Below are 20,354 nucleotides of genomic sequence, written 5' to 3'. Positions count from 1 at the left end.
CTATTGGTGCGGTTTATAATTTGGCTTTATAGGAAGCTTATGTTCGACCAGTTATCTTGCTAGCCCTGGCAATTTCATCATAGTCCCATGCGAAGCAATCCTTGAATTCTTGCAGTACTTGTTTGATGGCATTCTTTTGCTCTTCATTTAGTAGTGAGCTAATGAAAGTAATCCTCAGCTCTTCTAGGGAGCTAAGGTTTACTTCTTCTAATGGATCCTAGACCTCTAAGGGTATGTCTTTAAATTTTAATAGTGTAGGGTCTAGGTCATGCAGTTGTGTTACCCTTTAAGTTTCATCTTCATATATGACTTTGGCCCTAAAGGTTTTGGGTCCATAGTCTTCCAGTCTCTCTTGCATGTTGTACAACCATAGCCTCTGAATGGCCGGGGCTACTATGGCCTTTCTTTTGTCTGACTCAGCCATTAACCAGTTCTATAATGGGCTCGTGTCTTTATGATGTTAGAGGCACTATAGCGTTCGTTGTTGTTTTGCATAAAAGGATTCCTTGTGCCTTTCAAAACATAAATAAGCCCACATCAGCATCATAATACCTCACATCCACAAAGTCAGTGACTGTTGTAAATAGTTTATCTTCAGCCTAAACTACTTCTACCTCTTCCCTTTTCCACATAAGAAGCATATAATGTAGTGAGGAAGGTACACACTTATTGGCATGGAGCCAATCCTAACCTAAGAGGGCTTGATACTATGCTATGATACTGATCACAATAAAGGCCATCAATAAGGATTTGGTCTTGATATCAACTTGTAAGGGTAGTACATCAAGGACCTTAAAGGCAGTCTCAATGAATCTTATAATAGACACCTCAGTTGGCATCAAGTCATGCTCTTCTCACCCCATCTTAAGCATCATACGGGCTGATAGTATGTTCACTGCCGAGCCATTGTCCACGAAGACCTTAATAATTAGCCTCCCATCAAAATGTGCCTTAATGTACAAAGGCTTTAGGTGCTGGGTCATCTTAATGCTTGTTTTTTTAAGACAGCCTACTTTAGCTTTCCTTCTACAGCTTGCAAGGTGACTTGGCAGACGGGCTCTACAGCCTTCTCTTTCTACATCTACATCCTTATTAGTTCATACTCCTCTTCCTTCCTTAGCTCTATTAGGCAATATTGATATGGGCTTGTATATATCAGCCTTATGGAGCTCTGTTCATATTGGTCTTAAGTCCTACTAGTGGTAGACTGAAACTGAGAAGGGAGTGTTAATGAAACTATACAATAAAGGTTAAGAGGTATCTCCCTAATATGAATGGTCCTATCTCATTGATTTTCATTCTTACTCCCTCCGTCCTGATCCTCAGTGAACCTCCTGCTGAACTTGTTAGCTTCATGTTGAATGTTAGGGCTTTCCTATACCTCAGTTTTTTACTACTCGAGGTATCTTTGTGCAACCTGCTTTCATTGAAGATGTCATTTCTAAGTCTTGGTCAAAGAAGCTAAGAACTTCTTGTGTCTTATAACTCTTTATTTTAGAGGCAGCATGTTGCCAAGTGATGTAACGAACCTACTCGAGCCCTTGGCGACTTTTGATTTTGAAGGAAGCTTTATGATGTTTTTTGATGGTGTTAATGGTGGTAAAGTTAGGCTATCGGGGCTTACATCCTAACTTGTCGATGTCCCCGTAAATGATTTACCTGCTCCTAAGGGCACTGAGTACTTCACACAGAAGTCGAATTTTCCAAACGACTCCCCTAGACGATCTCAAACCACCTTAGATCCATCTAGCTCTATTATTATCAATCCCTCTAGGCCAACATCTCATCCCAAGGGTCATTTTCTATTTTTCTTTACATTCTGCTAGTTGCCTATGTTCTGGGTTTCTCCCAAGCTGTCCTAAACTACCTTAAAATTGTCCGAGCTCCTGATATTCTGCCCTTTTATGCTAATGTCCCATTTGAAAGACCTGTTCCTGCTGGATCAATCCGTAGGTTTCCCTAGGTGATCCCATACTATCCTTGAGTTTTCTTGACTCGCTTTCTTCCTGTTCTAGATGTTCGAAGGTCTCCCATCTCTCTGCTTGCCATCATTTCTCCTAGGTCATTATTTGCTATAATTTATCTCCACCATATTGATGATGACAAATGGTGGGAACGAGTCCTTATCTATAACCATAACTTCTTCTTTAGGGAACTTCAGAACTTCATTATTGATCCGATCCTAGATGACATTCTTGAAACCCTAACATGCCTTGGTGTTGTGACTCCATGAGTGATGGTATTTACAATACTCCTTCCCTCTCTGTTCTTCTTTTGAAGGGATTTTGTGATCAGTGTGCAAGGAGATGAAGTTTTCCTTAAGGAGGAAATTGAAGATTTCCTTTATTTTGGTGGTATCAAAGGTTACTGGATTGCGTTTAATCTTTTGGGAATCTCTCTGGCCTTCTTTATTAGAGTTGGGCATGTGTAGTTGCTAGTATTTTTTAGTTCTGCCACCGCTAAGTCAGGGTCCCCAAAATAGATTCATGCTGTAGTCTATTGGCAATAGTCATCTTCCTTGAGCAATTCCTCGTATCCCCATACTTTGGCCATGAGTTTGTAGAAATCTCGAAATTCTATCCCCTGGAATTTCTTTCAAAGCTCTATGTCCAATCCTGCTTATGCCAACTTGATGAATTCAGTTTTTGAAAGCGGCATATGGTACCTGTTCCTCAATCATTTGAACCTTACTAAGTATTAGTCCACCGTCTTCCGGGCCCATTGGGTGAGTTTGTGGAGTTCTGCTATGTTGACCTCCGGCTCTGCCTTATATAACTGGATATGGAACTTCTGTTCCATTTTCATCTAATTGATGATTGAGTTGTGGGGCAATGAAGTGTACTATATGAACACTGAGCTCGTGAGAGTGTTTGGGAACAATCTCAGCTTTAAGCTGGCAAAGTTCTTATAGTTAGAAATCTTGTCACATTGGATTATAAACCTCCCAATGTGCTCTGGTATCGATTGCATTCTGTCCCCTGAGAATAGCGTGAAGTTAGGGATCCTGTATCCTTGAGGGTATAGGTTGTCCCTGTCTATATACTCTGGATATGGCTTTGAGAAGGTGAGGCAACCAATTAGCCTCACCCCTAGTCCATATATATCCTAGATGGCTTGCCTCAAGGCCTTTATGTTCACAGTTAGTTTTAAGGCTTGTCTTGATGCTCCAGAATCATTGTCGTGCTCCCCAGGCCACTCGTGCTAGGCTCCTATAAATAATACAAAGAATTTCTTAAAGGATTAGTGTGAGTAAATATTTAGGGGTTAGAGATGTCCCTTATAAGTGGGCGGCCTTGAGGGCCAACACCTATATTGATTCCTACTTGCTACCTTCCAAGTAGTCTTAAACTTGAGCCTGCTTCTAGAAGAGTGCTTCTCAATGATATGGCTATGTTCTTCATGCTATCATGCAGAGCCTGCATCATGATCTGCTATTATTCCTTCTCCCTGCGTTCTGACGTTTCTAGAGACAATGCAAAGAACCCTTGGTTCTCTTCCAGCTGCTTATCCATCTATCTTGAATTCCCCACAACACTTCTACCACAAGTTCGTTGGATATGATCGGTAGGTTAGCTTGTCCACTTCCTAACTTTGAGCCAGGGCTTGTGCTACTGCTACCTATTGACATCAATAATATGTGCTCACAATGTTCAGCCACTTCAGCATCAGGCGTTAAGTATTCTGACCTTGTGTGTGTAAAGGTCCCTTCTGGTTTGTGAAAAATAGCACTTATTTTATCAATCCTTTTGTCTTTTCGCGTCCTTGCCATCTTTGTTACGCAAGTCCCATCAGGCGTGCCAAAAATTATTCTTACATGAACAAAAAATACCAAGCATGCTAGAGATGTTGAGTCTCAATTGATAACAAAAAGGGTTCCAAATTCTCTTACCACAGTTTACTCAGATGTAAAAAGATACAAAGCTTTAACAGAACAAGTGTTTTATTTTATTGAAATACGAGAAATTACAAGTCTAAACTAGAAATTAACTGATAAACTTAAAGGCTAAAAAAATTTAAAATGTAAGTCTTTGGTTGAGTGTTGACTACTTTCTTCTGTGTCTTCATCTTCTATTTATAGTGTTAGAGTGGTGGTAACCTCTCCCTTAAGACCTAGCACATTCCATGCTCTCTATTTTGGTAATCAGCCCATTTCATAGAGATACTTGGGTTGAAGTCCATAAATTTTGGCATTACTTGAGATCGTGTCTTTTCGTGCCAACGGTTCAATATTTGTAGCTAACAGAATTTCAGCATGTTTATTTATTATGCCTTTATCAAGCTTCAGTCCAACCCTTTTGTTTATATTGGGCCTAATGCTTCAGTTACTTAGCTCAACTAACTCTGTGATCTATCTGAGTGACTTTTCATATTTTAGCCTAAATAGTATGTATGTATGTTTTGTAAACTCATAGCTACTCAAATATACAAGTAAAATTACTAGGTTATCCGGTTATCTTAACCCTTTTGTGACAAAAGGGTTACCATGGCAATTTCCCAACTTTATAAAGGTCTACTGGCTCAATAGGGCTTGATCAATATTTAATCTGCAAGATTAAACATCAATCACCAATTTTAACTTTAGTTCATTTTAGCCTAATTTTGGGTACCTACTTTACCCAAAATCCTACTTTAGCATCATTAATACTTCCAACACACTCTATTAATTCCATTTAATACCCAAACACTTAGATAATATTAATTCTTCACCCACATTACTCCCAATCTCCCAAATTGCACTTAGGTTTCATCCAAACCCTAACAAAAAATTTCAAATCACTACAAAATCTATAAACCAAAGTTTAGAAGCTTGATTTAACTCCCTAAGGCCCTAACCAAGCAAATGGGTTCGAGCAAAACCTAAGAAAAGATGAAAATAATACCCAACACTCCCCAAACTAATAGAAATTTTGCATATAGGAGGAAGAGAGAGCATAGGAAACTTACCTAAAAAAAAAATACTTAATCGAGAACTACTAAAGGTCCTTTAATGCTAATCATCAATTGTTTTAATTCCTCGATAATAGTGCCAAAAACTTAGTATACACAAAAACCAAAGGGACATTATAAGTATGCAGGTCACAATTGTAGTTAATGAAAAATCAAGGTTGATGCCACAAAAAATTAAGTAAATTGAAAAATAGGCATTAAATTCTCAATTTTATTCATGTTAAGCAAGCAAATTAAAGTGATAAATGATTCAAGTTAAGAATAAAAGACAATTTTAAAATGAGCAACTAAGATTTTAAAGCACTCTAAAGTCAAGATGCAATTAGGAAAGCACTTTAGAGTTCTAATTTCTCACTTGTTCCATTACACTCAATTTACTGATTAAATTGATTTTAATTTTATTTTTAAGGGTTGGGACACTAGAATTAATTCTAAATATATTTTGATTTCTCAAAATCCTACTTAATTCTAACCCAACAATTCTTTACCAAAATTAGATTAAGAGTATTAAGTTCAAATTCCTTCTAACCACTTAAGTCTTTTAGGTACATTCCTGTCTTAGAGGTAAATTAACCATAGTTGTCTCACCCGAAAAATGCGACGCTGACAGAGCACGAGCGGAGGTTTTAGCCTTCGAGGCTGGAACTTAATGGAACAAGAGTCGCTACAAAATTTTGAGAAAAATCTTGGGAAACCAATTAAAGGAGAATACGGATGGTCTGCAAAAATAGAAAATAGGTTCGAGAGTCGATTGAGTGTGGGGAAGATGTTAGATACCCCATAACATCCGTTCATGAAAACGGTTACCTGAAGTTTGTTGTGCTAAATTAATATAGTTTTAAAGTTATTTTAATTGTCTCTTTCTTATTCATGTGTTTGTTATAAAAATGATAAGAATTAAGTGAGAAATATTTATTTATTTATTTACAAAGGAGGACATGACTCAGAATCTGACTCTAACGCCTACGTACCCTGTGATAAGGATCAAAGTTCACATAGTTCAAGTTTAAAAATTGTTAGTGAAAATATTTTTTGAAGGGAAATTAATTAAAAATAATTTATCATTTTACAAATAAAATAATTTCTAAAATTTTGATATGTGTGTTTTAAATTGCAAAAATAATTTAATTTTAATTATTTTCTCAATTTTTGAATTTTTGAAATAAAGAAAAGAAAAGGGTTTAAAATTATTATTTTTATGTTTTATGATTGAGAATTTCACTTCTATATCTGTAGAACGTTATTGGTTTATACAGTAATATAGTTGTTCTAAATATCTGCGGAAATTTTAAAATCTCACACAATAAAAGAATTTAGCAATTTAATGTATTTATATTTAAGCATACATACATATATACATACATACATACATACATATATATATATATATATTAAAGATTTTTAATTATTATACTTGCAAAGCCTTATTAACTTGTACAGTAATATGATTATCCTGAATATCTATGGAGATTTCAAAATCTCACACAATAAAAGAATTAAATTTATTTAAATATATTTTTAATTTAATTAATTTAATATATAATTATACATATTTTTTTAAAAAAAATTGATCATTATATCTGCAAAGTTTTATGGCCTCATACAATAATATGATTATCTTAGAAATCTATGGAGATTCAAAAATCTCATGTGACTAAAAGATCTAATTAGACAATATAATTATAATTTTAAATTTATTAATTTAATTAATTAATATAGAAATGCTTATTATTTTATTTACAAAAATTTGTTTATTTATTTATTATGCACAAATTGATAATCACATCATCTATGAGGATTTATTTTCCACATGATGAGGTAATCAATTTAAGTCTTTACGAAAATTCTTGAAATCTCACTTGAGACTTAAATAAATTATTTATATTATAAAAAGAATGTTAATTTTAATGATGGGCCATTGGAACCCATATTAGCAGATAAGTTTTACTCTCATATCTCCGAAACCTTATTGATTTACATGATACGAGATTATCCTAAATATTTACAGAAATTCAAAGTCTCACACAATAAAAATATTAAATAATATTCACTTTAAATATATTTTAATATGTAATTATGCAAAGTATATTTTTAAATATAAAAATCTTAATCGTTATACCTGCAAAGTCTTATTGCCTTACACAGCAGTACGATTATCCTAAAGGTCTATTGAGGTTTAAAAATCTCACCTGACCAAAAAGATCTAATTAGATAATATAATTATAATTTAAATTTATTAATTTAATTACTTAATATTATAAAAATGCTTATTATTTTATGTACAAAAATTTGTTTATTTATTTACTGTATAAATTGATAATCACGATATCTGCAACGATATATTATTTCACATGATGATGTGATACGAAGATTCTTGAAATCTCATATGAGACTTAAATATTTATTATAAAAAGAGAATTAATTTTAATAATGGGCCTTTGGAACCCATATAAGTTCCTATAAGATTGATTCTCATGCCTGTGAAATCTTATTGATTTACACGGTGTGAAATCACTCTAAATGCTTACGAAGATTTTTAAAATCTCACACGACAACTAGATAATCAAAATATTTGCATTTGCAATCGGTGTATAATATTATGGTTGGCTAAACAATTCATGCAATAAAGGCAATGGAAAGAATAAATTATTTTGATAATTCACTATTCTTTCGACTTGAGGATATATTCTAAAAAAAATTAAATTTGGCATAAACTTTTAGCAAAATCATAACCATGATAGACACGACTCCAAATCACAATCAACCTCACAAATTATCAACAATATTCTCACAGGCTTATTTTGTCAAACACCTCTCAGGTATGTTCTAAACTCTACATAAAAAAACATTTGATTCCTAAATTTTTAATGCCTAAATATACATCTGGATTAGTCTACACTCTTAACAACTATCAATATATATATATATATATGTTCATCAATGAATCCAAATTAAGGGAGATGACATGATCTAAATATTACCTAATTTACTTGCCGATAACCACGTCCTCGAGTTGCAATAACTTGTGATTCCAGTGTGGCCCCCATTATTGCTCCTGCAGTCAAATTCACCACGAGGAAGCTAACATCAATATGCTCTAATGATTTCAAACGTTTTAGGGTCACCATAAGGCTCCACACGTGACGGTTCTTAAAGTCAAGATCTTTGTCAAAGACGTTGAATGTTCGAGGTTTCTTCTTGTTGGTAGACATGCTAGTAGCGATCTCACCACCTAATGCTCTTTTTAGAATCCAAGCTTCCAATCCTAATATATTCTTTTTATCCTTCAAAACATGCACTATTGCAAGGGTCTCAGTTATGTTTGAAATTACTGTGGCCATTTCCTCCAACACCCTAAAAGCTCATCACATTGCAAAAACCTGAAGGTTATGTCTTTGTGCCTCCAAGTTGCACTGTAAGTAGAAAACAAAGCCTGTGCCAATCATGTAGATGTCACCTCAACATAGATTTACCATTCCAGTATCACCATCATATGCTCAGGTTAGCTTTCTACTCCCTGTTTGAACATAGAAGAACATGTCTGCATAAAGAAGAACAAGAAGGAAGAGAGAATTGGGTTCCAGTGTAAAGAACTGAAGATGGAAGGGTAGTCTGTGTCCATCTATGATGTCAATGGTAGACCCCTCTCCATATTTAGTGCTTATTAGTCTTCTCCACTCAGATTTTTCAATCACAGGACCCTCTTCCTTTATGACATTATCAGAACTCGAAGCCTTGCCATGTAAGGGAAGAGTGAGTAACAAGAAAACCCTGAGAAATGAAAAATAGCCAATCCAGGCAAGTTCTTTGATGCTTCCTTTGTTAAATGAATTCACCGTGCTTTTTTTTTTAGAAAATCGCTCACTCAAGAGCCCCTGTTTAGACTCTCGTTCTTGATTTTCTCTCCTTTCGGATCTCTCTTATCACTGTCACTCCAACCTTTTTTTGTTTGTTCTTCTTGTGTGCATCTTTGCTCCCTCACTCTCCCTCTAACTTCTGCTCCGTTCTTCTCTCATTCCAGCCTAAAAAACTATATGTGCATGCATGCTATTGTTTCTAAATTTTCTTCTTTTTTGGTCCGTCCTCATGCTCTATTTTTTTCTCCTTTTCTGCAACATGCATCTCTTACTCTCCCTCGCAGTCTCTCTCTCTCTCAGTCTCTCCCTCTAGAAATCCTCCTGCATTTTGGTCTATCTTCTACGTCTCCCTTCTGCCTCTCTTTTTCTCTTCTTTTCTACTGCAATCTTCTGTGGTCGTAGCTTGCTTTTAGGGTCTTCTCTACATTCTCTTTTCTTGTCTTCTACTGTGCGTCTGTTCTCTCGGTGTTTTCTTTGTGCATGCGTGGTTGTGTGTTTTGCTTTTTTGCCTCTATGATTGTGTGTGCTTGCTGCTTTGTTCTCCTTCTGTGTTTTGTGTGCACCTCTTCTATTTTTTTTCATGTGCTGTATACTGCAATTCTGTTCTGTAAAGCTCCTGCATCTCTGGTTGAAAGTGCTTTGCGTGGTTGCGTGGCTATATTTTTGTGCATGCATCTGCTCATGTTTCTGTTTTTCTTTTCCATTCTATGTTTTGTGACTAGCATTCTCTGCTCATGTTTCTGCTTCTTCTACACCTGGCCGAGAAGCTTGTTTCTTTTAGCTGTGGTGAAACGCAGCGTTTCACCCAACCTTTAATTAATTTTATTTTTTTATTTTTTAATTAGATTAACACACATCCCCTAGCAGTCACACCATTAAAAGATTTAAATAAGATTTTTTTGATTTTGTTAAATTATTATTATTATTATTTTAAAAATATAATCTTAAAAAGGATTAAATTTTATTTTTTTATTTTTATATTTTTTGATTATTTCAATGAACTAAGAGAAATAAAATCCTAACCAACAAAAGATTATCTAAAATAAAACTAAACCCTATCAACTAAATTAAATTTTTTTGTTTTGAAAATATAATCCTAAAAAGGATTAAATTTTATTTTTGTATTTATATATATATATTTTTTAGTTATTTATTATTATTTTTATTAAATTTAAAAAATACCCTAACAAAATACAATGTTGACAAAAGTTAATTCTAAGCATTCAATTCCAATTGTCTAAATAGAAATTCCTTTCTCAAGTTCATTCTATTCCTCTAAATTGTCACTTAATGATAGTCAATCATCAAACAACACAAATAAAAACTGGAATTAAAATATAAAACATCCATTAATCATAAAATAATCGGTAAATCAAGATACAATTGGAGCAAATGAGTTTATAGGATTCTAGAGCATCAAGGTTCAACCACACATAGCTAAATGCAATCTCAAAACAACAGAATAATGAGACAAAGTCAGATACATAGGTGAAAGAAGGATAAAAGTAAAGGAAAACTCAATGAAAACGTGGAAGGTGATGAGTTATCTTACACCCAAGCTCCAAAATCATCCCATGCTCTTCAAAATCACCTCTAGACCTTTAAGGCATAAAAAATGAAGCCCCCTTCAACAAACCCAAGTTTCCCTCTTTTATCAAATAGATAAATTGAAACTAAGTTCTGGCATGAAATTTGTTGTAGTCCTCACTACATTTCTAGTTTAGAATTTGCTTCATAACATTGACCTACTGTAGCAGTTAATGTAGTGAGTAATCATAACAATTCAATTTCTTCATTATGTTTTCCTTCTCCACCTCTTCCAAGCTCCTATAAAGTTTCCTAAAACCCAAAATGACTCAAACTAACAAAAGAAAGTACTATAAAACAAAATCCAAGTACAATATTTACAAGACAAGCTAACTAACAACAAAATAACACTAAACACAAGACAAATAAACAAAAATAACTAAATGACTCTCTAAAAAATCAATTAAACTCTTCAAAAGATATAAAATATAAAAGTCATCATGTTGTTAGCTCAAATTACTTCCCAAGAGCTCTAGATATGAAGTCCTAGTGGAGAAATCATTTCTCTCTGTCGCCCTTCGCGTCCCTCTTCTTTTCTCCTTTTGTCTCAAACATGCACGACAGTCTAATTAAATCAAATTTTTGTGCATTCATCACGGCACATGGTGCATCCACTGATGTGGATGGCTTAAAGAGGCTTAGAAACGTTTTTGGCCTCTCCTTGTGCCCAAGTCTGCCTGCACTTGGATCATGTTTAAAAGTTCAACAGCTCATTAGTGACAAAAAATGTCATTAACTTATTTGCCACTCAATTATACTAATTTATCCCTTTTAAACATCTAAAATTTTAAAGTTTGAATTTGAGGATGTTACACAACTCATGAGTCATGCTTTGAAATCAGATCTAAGACTGAAGAAAATGACATGAGTTGAACGCGCCGCCATCGAGAGAACTAGATTCGTTTAGGAGAAGGTCACCGTTTGCTGAGCAAACAAGAATAAAGGAGAAACTTTTTTAAATTTACTCCCTCTATTTTTTTATTATGGGAGAAACTTTCATATACATCACTGACTTTTATATAAGTTAAATTACAAAATTCAAAAAGTATCTATCAAATTAATTTCTCTCAAATTGCCCCTTATAAAATTAGTGTTTATTTTCACAAAACAAACTTGATTCCTTCACATATTAAAAATTAATTAAAAGAATATTTTAATTCCAAACATAATTATTATGTTTAACAAATTTTCTTAAATTACGTGAGTTGGTTAAATTATATTTACATTTGAATTCAGAGGCAATACATGTTAAAGATCCAGTATTTACAAGTAGTTGGAACTTGTGGATAATTAATTTTCTTATTTGGAACCTGCATGTAATTTAAATTATTAAATAAGATCGCACAATAATTTTTCCGTGATGGAAACCAAATGACAATCTCACGATCACCCTTATGAGCCTCCCTTCCTAGAAATACTGCGAGCCTTATGTGTAACTTTCATCTCTTTTTCCTCCTAGACGACAACGTACCAGGGCTGACTCATTTTGGACCTCATATTCCATATTTAGTTGTTTTTCTCAATCAACTTATTCAAAATAACAAGGATTGTACTTATATAAACTGATTTTTATAAAAACAATTGAGACAATTAACAATTGTTAATATTTATTAGTTTCTCAGTTAAATCAAGTGATCAAAATAAATAAATTTAAGGACAAAATATAATTTTACTCCTCTAAATTTATATAAAGTTTTAATTTAGTCCTTTAATTTAGTCCTTAATATCGTTAGTTTTATATGATTATTTTTTGTGTCAGTTAATGTTATTTTGAAAAAATTAGGTTTGATAGGTCAATATTTAAAAATATTTTGTCAATATTTAAAAGTTTAATGTAAAAATTTGTTGGGATAAAACTAATTGTGTTAAGATTAAAAGACTAAAGAGGCACCTTATAAAGTTAAAAGACTAAAATAAAATGTTGTGTAAAATTAAATGACTAAATACATATTTTAACCTACATTTAATAATATAAATTGGTCACTTAATCATTCAAGCAAACTATTACCTTTTTAAAGAAAAAATATTCATCTAGAAAAAAAATTGAATAATTTGAATTGATTAAATACTTGCTTATTAAGACATACATTTGAAATACCGTAATTCTCTGATCATGTCTTCTCCTATATTATAATATTTTGGATTTCAAAATGAAAAATTGGATGAAAGTACTAGGGAATAGTATGAACATAACAAAGCAAATAATTAAATATCTAAAAATACATCACGTGAAAGGGAAGATCAATTGATACCACAAGTGACCAAGTTCAAATATTTGAGAGCTATTACATAAAATGATGGAAAAATTAATGGAGATAATGTATATTGTATGCAAGTAAAGGTGGTTCAAATGGAGAAAGATTGTAGGTTTTATCTATAATCAGAAGGTCTTGATAAATTTAAAAGAAAGTTTTATTACACTACTATAAGGCCAACTATGGTACATGATAGTGAATATATTAGGTTTTAAAAGGATAGTAAGAACATAAAATTTGGATTAATAGAGATAAGGACGTTGAGATGAATGCATGCACATATAAGAAAACAATAAGATTTGTAATGATCATATACATGAAAGAGTTGGTGTGGCATTTATTGTTAAGAAAATGGTTGAAAATTGTCGATGATTTTGACATATTAAAAAAATCAACGAAGGCATCAGGTAAAGGGATAAAATAGATAATTTTAAATCTTATAAAGAGAAGTTGAGGAAAACAAAAAAAAACCATTGAATGAAATTATTGAAAGATTCTTCTTGTTTACAATATTTCTAGAGATTTGATATTTTACAATAATATTATATAATTCATGTAACTAATCCCACTCATGGAGTGTGATAAGGCTTATTACTATTGTTGTAGTAACCAAAGCACTCAATTCTTATACATAAAATTAGACCCCTAGCAAATAAACAAGTAAATAAAAAAATAGGATTAAAGGGTAAATTGGCTTCTAAATTATATATCCAAAAGCATTTGGAACACTAAATTTATATTTAGTGCAACATTTCCTTTCAACTTTTGAAAATGATATAATCTGACTACTATCATTAACAAAAATTAATTTTGACCACTAATTGACCAGAAAATGATCAACTAAATCTCAAAGTTTACTTTAGTATGAACTAGATTATACTGTTTTTAAAAAATTAAAGAGAAACATTGCCTTAAGGGTCATAGACACTCTTGGATTTTATAATTTAAAAGCCAATGTACTCTCTTATCCAAAATAACAACAACACTACTACCCTAAACTTATCCTATATTGATAACCAAGAAAAGCTTTGAAAATTTGTAGGAGTACATCATAGGAAAGTACCCTTAGTTTATGAACCAGGAATATGAAATTGGTACAGAGGTAACTATGCATGTCAGTGCACTTTGGTTTACATTCTGACATTGAGGTTTCTTTGACAGGTTTCAACAAGTCGACTAAGGTTTTTTTAACTTTTATGGGTCTTCAACTAGGTTTGGTCTCTGGTATTCTTCTTTAGCCCAAACTTTTTGGGCCTGCATCACCTTTTGCTTTATTGCCTTCAGCTCATTTTGAATTTCCTTCTCTTGTCTCTTCGCCTACATGTGGCTTGGTGCATGAGGATGCTAAGGTGGCATGCGTTTATGTAAACATGAAGAAGAGGAAGAAACATGCAAAACCAAATCTCTTTAATTTCTATTTTAAGAAATTGAACAAATGTAATCATGATGACTGGCTCTTCATTAAGTGAGGAAGGAACTATTCTTGTAATCATTGCTTTTTCTTATACATGGTTTAATGCATTTTTTTCCCTTCGACATAGGTGTCATTGTCTCATAAGGCCTCCTTCCTAGCTTAGAAACTTCTTTAAGTCCTGTCATTTATAATACCCTTCTAGGCATTACAGTTGTAACACGAAAACACTCTTAAGTTTATAATTGAAAATCATAAAAGATAGAGATCCCAACTTAAGTCATTTGAAAACTATTTCAAATATCTTAAAACTATATATCAGTACACAACGAAAGCAACAAAATCATCTACACAAAGCAATAAAGGAAAACAAAAGTGAAACAATAGTTATAGATGAAACTGGCCCATGTGCCACGATGTGTGGTACAAAGGTAAAACTAGCCCATACTCTGTGTCATGCGTCGTGATGCACATATCAGAATTTGCTATCAAAATAGAAGTTTTGATATGAACTTCATAAGTGCGTTGTTTCTACATCCGACGCTTGATTAGGGTGATCCAAGCTCTCATACAAAGCTTATTTAGTTTCATTTAAATATGATATTTTGTTTTAAAATTGAAAACCTAAGTGCAAAATAACTGTTTTAAGTCAATTTCTTTACTCGAGCACCTCAAATTCAAACCATATATCATTGGCCATTTCTAAGGCTTGACCATGTCCAATGGGACATTTAACACATGATTGACCAATTAAAAATACACTACCATGCATTCATATGAGTTTGGCTGCTAAACTGCCTAGTCCATACACTTGGGCAAAATCTCACATTTCCACACATAACAACATCTTTGGCCAAACTTTACACACTTTTATCCTCTATCCAATTACACACATGCACTTGTAATAATCCCCTAGCCCTTATCACATAATTCATCGCAAAACACATATAAACGTGTTACAGGGCTAGGATACAAAATGGATCACACATAAGTGCAATAACACTTTTGAATGCACATGATTCTATAGTAACTATAGTAACTTATATACAAGATTCTACTTATATAATAAATTCATTGCACCAATTCTTACGAGCTAACCAAAGATCTACTAATCCCAACCCGAATCTTCCTCTTTTAAACTCCCAGCATTAGTCCCTGTGAAACACAGATAATCACGGGTGAGATAATAATTTTAGTAATTAAAATAGCTTATTAAATGTTTATTAATAAGAGTAACCACATATCAATAAATAAAAACATTATAATACTCACAATTACTAAATAAATAAATAAATATATATATATATATATATAATTTTCCTTTCACAAAATTTTTTGCACAAAAATCACATACTAACATGATCAACTATCTACCAAACCTCTAAACTCCTTAACTGAAACCACATACTCTAATGGATCAATCACGAATTAACTCAAACACACTTTCAGTGGTAAAACACCTGACTAAAGATATTCTATCTCACTTTCAAACTATGGTTTCTCCCTTTTTACACATATGATAGTGGTGTCGTTGAATTCTACTTGCACCCTCACAAGTATTAGATAGTTGCCAAACTGCCCTAGATGTCCCATGGCAATAGTCCTAATGGTATTAACTTGACCATAAGAATTTTTACACGTATATCTCCACATATACACCTACTTATACACACATAGGGTGAACTCTCACCCATTAACATGATTATGTTACTATTACACACATGTCACCACTTTTACACACTTCCATGCTTATCCGCACACACAATATATATATATATATATATCAATTTCCTTTAAAAGTATTAATAAGTAATAAACATTTCAAAATACATTGAATGCCAAAATCATGCACAATGTAAAACATCCAAATTTAGAAATCCTGAAATCATCAAGATCACTTTTTTCACATTTACTTCTATGTAGTTATACTAATTAATAAATATAACTTACTTTATGGTTACCTTAACTCTTCTCTTCTTAAGAAAGATTACTTGTGGCACAACTTTCTTACTCAAACTCTTCTTTACTTAATCAATGCCACTATTTATGATAAGTTACACAAAATTAGCACCTAGAGTCAATTGCCACATTGACTAAAAGTATTAATTGCAACACTTAAACACTCACACTTCCAGCTACTCTTCTTAACTACATTTCATCCTTCCAAACCCATTTCTCACTTATTGCAACCTTAATACGCTACTTTACAACTTCACCCATTTTTCTTTTACTCGATACAACTAATTTAAACTTACAGTTTTAAAACTTTATCACTAACTTCTCAAACTAGTTGCAAAATCATAAATTAACTCTAAAGAGTATTTTTCTTACAAAACGGTGAGGAAACAATCCCTTAAAACTTCTTAATTTCATTTATCTATAACTTAAATTAAGAGAAATTAGTGTAGAATCGCATGTTAAGGCAGTACGAAACTTACCTGGTAAATAATAGGTCAAAAATATCTTCCAAGTGACTGCAAACCCTTGCCCTAGTAGAGACTTGGCCTCTTCTTCCTCTCTTTCATGCTTTTCCTTCATTTTCCCTTTAGCTGCACGAGTTGACCATGCCACTATTAATCAACTTTCTATGCCAGCATGTTACGTATGCCGTGACATGTGATACAGTAAGGAAAACTCTTACCGTGCTTGCACATTCTTCTCTATAAATGCCATTTTTCGCACTCAAATCTTTCCATTCAACATTCTAAAGAGTCAACACATCATTCTACCATCCAAAATCCTAATCATACATTAATTTACTAACTTACCCCTACTTAGTAATTAATTTCAAAATTAAAAATTCAGGATGTTATATCATTCAAATGGATCACAGGCTCTCATTACTCATAGGTTGCAAAGTCTTGCTTTAACAATAGCATGGAAGGATAGTTTAGTATTGTTTGACTTCCTATATATTGTAGTCTCTTGGTACATTGACTCACACATCTTGCTTGGTTTCCAATCATCTCTATGCTAATTGAAGCTCTTATTAAGACTTGGTATTTTAAAGCTTTTCATAAAACTGCCATCAATCTTTTTCTTCATTAAGGGATTCTAAAGGATTTTTTTTTTTGGCTAAGAATTTTGGGTGGCGATTTGTTCATTTTGCTGGAACATAATGTACATGAGTGAACTTTTTTAGTTTGTGGTGATTGAAAGATCTAATCTTCATTTATGGTCTATGTACTAGATGGAATTGAGGTATAATTGGTTTAGATAGATTTACTCAATGGTTCATTTGCATGAACTTTATGAATAGAGATGGGAGGCTCTTCAAGCATCTAGTGTGGTTGATTACTTGCCCACATTTTCTTTCATTGAGGAAGATCCCCAGATTTATCTAGATATTCGAATTTCTTACTCTCGTGATCCTATGGACACAATACTACTCCATAATCGTTAGATGAGACCTATTTGTTCATTTGTCTTTTGGTAGACCTCAACAATCCAAACTGGCTTGGTTTAAATATAGGTGGTCCTCGTGTCCCTACTTTTGATGCTCTTGGTCTTCTTCCTTCTGGCAACAATAAGATAGGTCATTGTTCGCATGATGACTCTACGCAAAATGGCATTGCAAAGGCATTTCCAAGTGGTGTTGATATTGGCATAGGTTTGGTGAGCTTTTCCTTTTAAAAAGCTTGCATGGAGATATGTGCTTTAGGAGTTAGGAAGAGCATAAATTGGTAGTGTTATGTTACTTCCTTTGACGCTAGGCTACTCATCTTTACTTGGTTTTAATGAAATCTTACAAACTCTATTCTCATGCTTTTGGTTTAAGGAGGACTGTGGTCTTTAGATCACATGTTTAGAGGCTCTGTTTTCTTTCAATCGAGAACTTTTTGTTCTCTTGTCAGTGTCTATATGGCACCAGTTTTTCCAAAAATGGCACTTCATTTGGTTGGTAGATGTTATCATCTCTAGCTTATAGGTCTTCATTAGTTCGGGTCTCTCCTTCCTGTTAAGGCCTTTTGTATGGAGTGGAGTTTTCTCTAAAAGCTTTATGTTAGAGCTGGTAATTCAAGTAGGACGAACTTGTTTAGGCTAGTTTTAAAATACCTAAAGTTATAAAAAAAAGTTTATATTATCAAACTTAGCTCTAATACTCTTGAGTTTAGACTTATTCAGGTCGGTTTGAATATGCAAAATTTTTTAAATATATTTTAAAAAAAATCCTTTTTTGGAGATATGGTAGAAAAACATCTTTTTGGACCCAATTTTAACTTAAAAATTAACTTATAAAAACAATTGAAAATAAAAAAGTTCAAGAGTCACTTGATCTCATCATTATAAATGTCCACGAATAAGACCTTGTCCTTGTGCAGAGTCTTGGCCATTGGCTTCTCATAGCGATGCGAACAAATGAACCCTCCATCACTGTAGATCATGCAAATGGTGATGGGCTTAATAGGGTTGCCATCCAAATCTACCCTAGTGGACGACGCCAGTTTTTTGCTTGATGAAGATGTAGGTTGGGATAATGCTACGAATGCCGCGTTAAGAAGAGGTTGGAGAGAATTTCGAGACACAAGGAAAAAATGTGGAAGCGGAAGATTGAAGTGGTGAGGGTGCTCTAGTGAAGGAAGCATAAAAGAAATAAAGCCGAGCAACTCGTGAGTCATGCTTTGAAATTAGATCTATGACTGAAGAAAATGATATGAGTTGGAGGCACCGTCATGGAGAGAACTGGAGTCGTCTAGGAGGAAGTCGCCATTTGCTAAGCAAAGAAGAATAAAGGCGTGCAGAGAAGAAATGACATACATGTGCAAGAATAAGCTCAAATTAAAAGAATTTTCTTAATTCACAAGACTGGTTCTAAAATTTTTAAATTTATTTGGGCTGGTCGGTTGAGTTTGGCTCATATTACTGAACTCTACTTTATGCTAGAAGTCGGTGATTATGTTTTTTTGTTTGCTGCATGTTTTCTTTCGGCTGTTTCTTTTTCATATGTTTTGGGCCAGTTTTTGTGCTTTTCATTTGCTGCATATCATCTTTGGGCTGTTTGTGTTTTATGCGTTCTCCTTTAAATATGTGTACTACTAATGTTTCTTAGTAATGAATAAATTTGACTTTGGATCCAAAAAAAAAAAAAAAAAAGGGCAAAGCGAAACTGCATGTGAAGTCCACAATAAGAAAATATACACAAGACAAAAAAAAAAGAAAAAAAGTTAGATGATGACTATTACAAAAATAGTGGTTTCAATCCAGCAATAAGATTACAAATTTAATTTACATTGATCTTATTAAAAATATAAGTGTGCGACTTTTAATTTTTTTTATCTTTTAAAGTTTAAACTTTAATTTACACTTGATAATAAATTTTAAATAAAATATTTTATTGTTTTTATTCTCAGTAAGAACGACATAATAAATTAGAGAACAAAAATAAATTTTTATACTTTTAGTATGCATAATAGTAACAAATTATAAAAAATAATTTTTTAAAAATAAATTCTAATACAAAGGGACATAGGGTACATTTATATTTTGTAATTTAGAACACTTATTTATTGTAGAATTATCAAAGGCAGTCTTTATTCAATGTTTAATTTAAATTAGTATTTATTCATGTTTAGTTGGAGGGGGATAAATGGGAGTGGAGGTGATGAGACAAGAAAGATTTTGACAAATTTGATTTAAACATGGAAAAGTGGGGTTAAATTTTTTTTAATTGATTGAATAGAAAATAGTAATAAGATGTCAAATAATCAATTAAAAATTTTTAACCTTACTTATGATTATTTAAAAATAAACTCCTCAAAATATCTCATTCTTTTCTTTGTCTAACATATCATGCATTGCACGAAGTAAAATCTAGTTTAAAAGAGTAAAATATAATAATCTTAGTTCAAGTTTGTCAAATTATGGAGATATTTTTTTATTTTCAAAATTTAAATTTTAAATCATTTTTAACACTTTTAAGATTTTAAAATATTTTATTTTATTAATTAAATATGTAAAAAAATTAGGCTAAAATTTATAAAATACTTTTAAACTTTAAAACAGTTGTATATAACAACACTTACCTTTAAAAGTTTTAAATTAACCCCCTTCATCTTTATTTTTATTTTTCAAAACCCCCTATTATTAATTATGTTATTTTTTCATAAGGATGAAAATGTCATTCAACTAAAAAATATTATTAAACAAGATATTATACTATAGAATTATGGCTAATTAATTTTTTATATTTTTAAGATAGTTGAGGCATTGATAATAGCCAAAAAAAATATTATTATCACTATATAAAATTTTAAATATTTACTTTTGTATTAGTTTTATCTTTTTTTCTTATCAATG

This window comes from Prosopis cineraria, unplaced genomic scaffold (assembly GCF_029017545.1).
Source record: "Prosopis cineraria cultivar Desert tree isolate PC_DT_omini unplaced genomic scaffold, ASM2901754v1 PC4, whole genome shotgun sequence".
NCBI classification, from domain to species: Eukaryota; Viridiplantae; Streptophyta; class Magnoliopsida; order Fabales; family Fabaceae; genus Prosopis; species Prosopis cineraria.
This window is presented reverse-complemented; position numbering follows the sequence as displayed.